Source organism: Triturus cristatus, chromosome 5_2 (assembly GCF_964204655.1).
Source record: "Triturus cristatus chromosome 5_2, aTriCri1.1, whole genome shotgun sequence".
NCBI classification, from domain to species: domain Eukaryota; kingdom Metazoa; phylum Chordata; class Amphibia; order Caudata; family Salamandridae; genus Triturus; species Triturus cristatus.
In genome coordinates, this window is record NC_140588.1 from 744,315,223 (window position 1) to 744,321,222 (window position 6,000).

At 44.3% G+C, this 6,000-nt stretch overlaps 1 pseudogene; it reads right to left on the minus strand.

Moving 5' to 3' along the window:
- Positions 1-4,020, minus strand: part of LOC146829212 (growth hormone secretagogue receptor type 1 pseudogene) — a 240,156-nt pseudogene extending 236,136 nt beyond the window's left edge.
- Between the last annotated feature and the right edge of the window lie 1,980 nt (positions 4,021-6,000).

Consider the following 6,000-nt stretch of genomic DNA (forward strand, 5'->3'; position numbering starts at 1 on the left):
CTGCCCTGCCAAGTGGTGTCATCCCAGTCTTGGACCCTTGGAGGTGGGCCTAGGGTGCTTGCTCCAGCAAAACCCACGCATCCAATGTTGAACTGGTGCATCGCATCCACTGCATGGATCAGAACCGGCGCATCGCTCCTGTCATGTGGATCAGAGCCAGCGTATCGCTCTTGTTGCATTGACCGGCCCGGATGCATCGCCTTCAGGACCACCACTGCGTGACGCTCCCTCCGGCACAAAGTCTTCTCATCTCTGTAGACGGCATCCTCGTCGAAGACACTGAATCTCATCATCGCCTCTGTTCACTAATCAGAGCCGACACATAGACACTGCTGCGTGGATCAGAACTGGTACATTGCTGCCACTGTGTGAATCGACACTGACGCATCACTTCGGCTGCACCCTGCATCTTCGACGGAGCCAGGATAAGGTACTTTTGTTCAGCAGGCTAGACTGTGTCCCTGTATCTGTCCTGAGCTCCATCACGATCGGCCTGAACTTCCAGTCTGGCGCGACCAGATTTCTAAAGTAAGTGCTTATTGTTTCTAAGCACTATTTTAGTTTATTCTTCAAAAGTCACATCTCAATTTCTACTTATTGGATTTTTGTCATTTTAGTCTTGCTTTATTTAATAAATTAAGAGCTATTTTTCTAACCTGGTGTTGAATCTTTATGTGTGGTGTTTTTACAGTTTTACTGTTTGAAGTGTTGCACAAATACGGTGAGCACAGGTTAATTTAGGGTTTGTCTGCTTCCTACTCTGGCTAAGATTGTGTTTGCTGCTTGACTAGGTTGTGTATCCCAGTCATCCAGGAACCCAATTTCTAACAGACTCTTGTACTACATTATGTCTATCTGCCCCTGGGAGTACTGTACTTCTCTGCCTCTATCTACAGCATCTTGTCCCTATCTCTGGCTCTCTATGCCTCATTCTAAAACCTCTACTATTTCTCTACCTCTTTATCTCTACCTACATCTTTCCCTTTCTACCTCTCTTTTCACCTTTCGTCTGACTACCTCATCTTTCTCTATTTAGCTTACTTCTCTCCATACCCTGCACATCTTTCCACATAATCTCTATCTCTGGCGCCGTCTACCTCTGCTTCACGTCCCTTGTTACACAGTTCTCTCTGTTGTGCTTGTTCTTCTCCAGTATCCTGCTCTGTCATGTTTGTCTTACTCAGCAGGAGCACAGGTAACTGTTTAGCCAGAGAAGTGCACCCATATAGTGAGAACAGAAACAGGGCAGTGGAAGAGAAATTGAAAGAAAAGTATCAGGTTTTAACCAAGGAAATCCTCAGAGCAGCGCGTTGATTTTCACTGTTACAGGAAGAACACCAGCAGGTGAAGGGGAATACAAGCAAGCTGGCAACTAAAGCTACAATTTCAAGTTCTATGTACATGTGTCTCATTGCAATATCTAGCACTACTCCACTAAACAAACAAAATCAACATTGTTAGGTTTTCCTACAACGGGAGGATAAAAGGTGGTTAGGTACTGAATTCCAAATAAAATGTTGTTGCTAGTGAAAAAAATCTAGATCCAAGTCAAAAAAAGAAACAACTTTATCATTGCTTTTTCAAGTTTTCTTTTGCTGCTGTTTGGCTGGTGGAACCCAAGCAGCTCGAGCCTTTGGCTAGTTTTGCACTCCTTCATTTCTGAAAATGGAACATCTAATTCAATGTTGTTTGGCATCATGAGGGCTTGGAGGAGCCAAAAAGGGGTAATAAATTCAAAGTTGTTCCAAATACAACTTCCTTAAGTGACATCCTTAAAATGTCACTGCCATCTCATTACTTTAAGTGGCATGACGAAGTTCTCACATGTTTCACGCCATATTTCAAAACGTTTGCATGGGGTTTAATAGGTTAACTGAATCCCATTGCCCCTACGAACTGACTAATGGACTCCCTCATTAACTAATACATCACATTAAAACACACGACTAATTGGAGAGTGGGGCTCACAACCTAACGGGTGAGATGTATATAATCCAGATTCAGTGACCAGGATGGATCAGAATGAATTTACAGAAACAGAGGGCTGCGTCTGCCTCCACAGGAATCCTGTGACGACCCCTGTGTATTGCCTTCTGATTTGAGATGACGAGGACTTAGCAATAAAGAGGAGTGAGTTAATATGAATGCAGGTTTGGTAGAGGCGTAACAAGCGAATAGCAGTGCACTCCCAGCTGGCCAGGGCTCAACCGACCAGGCAGTCAGACCGTGGTCCTGCAGTCTCCATTGTGTGAGTGATGCAGGCCTGTCCCGCACGGCAGTCTCCATTGTGTGAGTGATGCAGGCCTGTCCCGCACGGCAGTCTCCATTGTGTGAGTGATGCAGGCCTGTCCCGCACGGAAGTCTCCATTGTGTGAGTGATGCAGGCCTGTCCCGCACGGCAGTCTCCATTGTGTGAGTGATGCAGGCCTGTCCCGCACGGCAGTCTCCATTGTGTGAGTGATGCAGGCCTGTCCCGCACGGCAGTCTCCATTGTGTGAGTGATGCAGGCCTGTCCCGCACGGAAGTCTCCATTGTGTGAGTGATGCAGGCCTGTCCCGCACGGAAGTCTCCATTGTGTGAGTGATGCAGGCCTGTCCCGCACGGCAGAAGTGCTCGAACAGGATTCCAAGTGTATCACAAGTGCTGCAGCCAACATGGCAGGAGTGAGCAACGGGGGCAGGAAGCAAGCTTTAGGGTGGGGATTGAGCCAGTGCCTGGTAGACATAATCGGTAAATGGTGCATTTGTATTGTTGCATTTTCATATTATTTTTTGTTTTTCTTTACCATTTAACGTGTGGCTGACGAACCAAGGCGACTTGTAGTCAGGCATTTAACACTGAACAAAACTTTGTGGGACTTACAGGCTGCTTCACAGGGACGTTTGTGGGCTCTCGCAGGTGATTTTGACTATTAACTACTGAAAACGTTGCTTTTGTAAGAAAGTTACACTGTTAAAAGTCTATACAAAGTTTATAAGGTTTAAAGAGAAGTTTAAAGTTGTGAATCAGACGATTCCACCAGGACTTTTTCAGTAATTAAATTGCCTAATGCACATTTGTAAAAACGTTAAGCCAGCACAATTGGTCTGGTACCATGTAAAACACACTCAATACAGGGTGAATAAAATAATCAATAACCTATTGCTAGTACAGTTGTCACAATGTTCCTGTAATTTTCCTCATCAGCACAATCATTAAGAGCATTGTGTCCAGCTGTAGCCAACTGGCCAGTGTATACAAATGTGATATATTTTGCTTACCTAGCATCTTAACCGTTTGCTTATGGTACTTCTCTCTGGTTGCAATAGCGGGCCCTCGCATCCCATGTCTAGTCATCCAAAGCTTCCTACAGATAAGACCATAGAGCAGTGTCAGGCTGATCATTGGCAGGAAAAAGTATATGGTGGAAATCCAAGTCATTATTTGGAGAAGGCCTGAGCGTGCTGATTGCTCAATGTGCTTACACTCCACGGTTTCTTCTGGTGGGCTTCCATCAGGGTGCTCAACTCCAAAAAGGAATAAAATTGGCCCGGCGGTTAGTAAGGAGAAAATCCACAAAAACAATATCACGCTTCTCACACGGCGCTTGGTGATCATGGTTTTAGCTCTCAGAGGAAAGCATATGGCAAGATATCGTTCTATACTCAAAATCGTGATGTGTAAAATAGTACAGTAGGTACAGGCTTCGCTCATGTAAAATATCAATTTACAGACAACGTCCCCGAAGATGTAGGGTCTGTACTTCCAGATTCTGTACAAATCAGAAGGCATGCCTAGGAAAATGAGTATGTCTGAAAAGGCCATGCTGGATAAATACATGTTCACTGTCGACCTCATGTCCTTGTATCGCTTGAACACAAGTATTGTCAGAAGGTTTCCCGTGACGCCCAGTACGAAAAGAACAATGCAGATGACGGTGACAGGAATCAGCACCTGGACGTCAAACAAAGACGTCGGAAAAGACCCATCAAGGTCATCTGTCCTGTTTTCCAGGAGGCTATAATTCGCTGCAGAATCCATACCTACTCCAAGAGTGAATGTCCTGGGGTCATTGGTGCTGTAGGCTGTTTACAAAGCCCCTGGTGCAGGAGGAGGGCGGAGTAAATGGCCTCTTCTTTAAATGAACATGACCCATGAACATCAACAAGAATCCTTGTGTTTTCGGGAGGAAAGTCACTGACGATCAGCAAAAAAGAGGCCTCCTTCTGGGTAGTGTTCTTCGGTGAGTGTCGAGTCTTCATGCAGACAACATTTGCAGCGAGAAATAATTCTCCTCACTGATGCTGCTCTGTTAGCGAGTAATTCTTCCTCCCAAAATCTTGACAAGAGGTTTAACTCACGAGGAGCCTTCAGATGTAAACAAGCCAGTGCGAAATTAAAAAAAAAAGCGTGGCTCTGCGCAAGAGACAGATGTGCACTGCCAGATCTAAAGTGCGGCCATGCACGGCAGGGCCCCGAGTCTATCAGGATCAAGGCATTCTGTCCTGTATCTATGACATCTGATATCTTTATCTCTCGTTTTATAAGAGGATGACACAACCGTGTGCATCACTAGCCAGGCGTAAAACGCTGGCTATCATCACGACTCGCAGCTCCCGAGGATCTGGCACGGTGTGACCTTTGCTGTGCTCCACGTGGAGGGCGAAGAATAAACATCATCTTCTTGTAATCTATCTTTCCTCTCTCTGTGTAACTACACCTAATGACACGGCTGTAGCCACGCTGCAACCGCGGTATGTGTGCTTCATCCTTCGGCCTTAACATGTGAAAAGTACTTGTTAAGGCAGGTGCTAAGCCTGTATCAGCCAAACATGGAGTGTGCCGCAGAACTCATCCTAATTGAGGCCATTGGTTTTATTTCCAGCAAGGTTTGCTGAAGTCTAAGCAAGCTTGAAATTGACTTCAAAAATCGTAAACAAGTGATATTACTGAATAAAAAGTTCAGTAAATAAGTATGCATCAGAGACAAATATTTATATTAAGTGTTGTGACTATTTACATCCTATTGCCGGCTTTAAACTACTTCAGTTCCATGCAAATATGTGCTGAATTCTTACATCTTCAATTTTAGGTTTCGCCTACTAAGAGGAGAAATTCTCTTGTGGACCATACCTGAGCGGTGGGAAACCAAAAAGGCTTCACCTTTATATAGTGAATTCCGAGATGTTGGCTTTGCCAATGCTTGTCTGTAAAGTATTGTTAAAAAAAGTACAAGAAAAGCATTCTAAAATACTAGAGGAAAAGCAAATACATATTAAGGTGTCTCAAAAGCATAATTTGATGTTTTCAATCTTTACAAATGACATGGTTTGTTTCTCAAATACTTTAAACTTTGGAAACTTTGAATATGGAAGTGCTAGAATGTAAAGGGAAATGCTTGCCAAAGCCTAACCTGCTTTTCACAGGACTCAGCCATTTGGTCCTTCGTAGACATCCACGGAGTAGATTTATGGTCCTCCAGGAGAGGTTTCATACTAAGTACACCACCTGGCTCAGACACCAGCTGAAATAGTGCAGAAAATCACCCTTCCCACAGCAGCATAAAAGCCTTTTTTTGTGCCAAAGCTTGCAATTTCATACAATTTGTGAAATGCAGAAGATAAAACAAAACAACCTTTAAACTCTGCCCTTTAGCCATCATCCAACAAACACATCCCTATTGCTTTTGCAGACAAACTGGAGAGAGTTGGGGGGGCAGGGGGATTGAAGGGGTGAAGCAGCACACGAAGGAGAGAGCTAGAAAACGTATGCACTGTCAGGATCTGCTTAATAAAGAAGGAAAAAGTAGTTCTCCAAATGTGAGCAATCAAAAGTATGGTAAAGAGACTATTCTGAGGGGACATACAAGAAGATGGTAAGCCATCGAATAAGAAGAAAGCAAAGGGGAGTGCCAATAAAGACAACGACCTGTAAGCAATGGGCAGGCTCTAAGCCCAGTGTACATTTCTAGGTCTCACTTACCAGATAGCACAAGCTGTTTGGTTGTAAAATACCTATTCG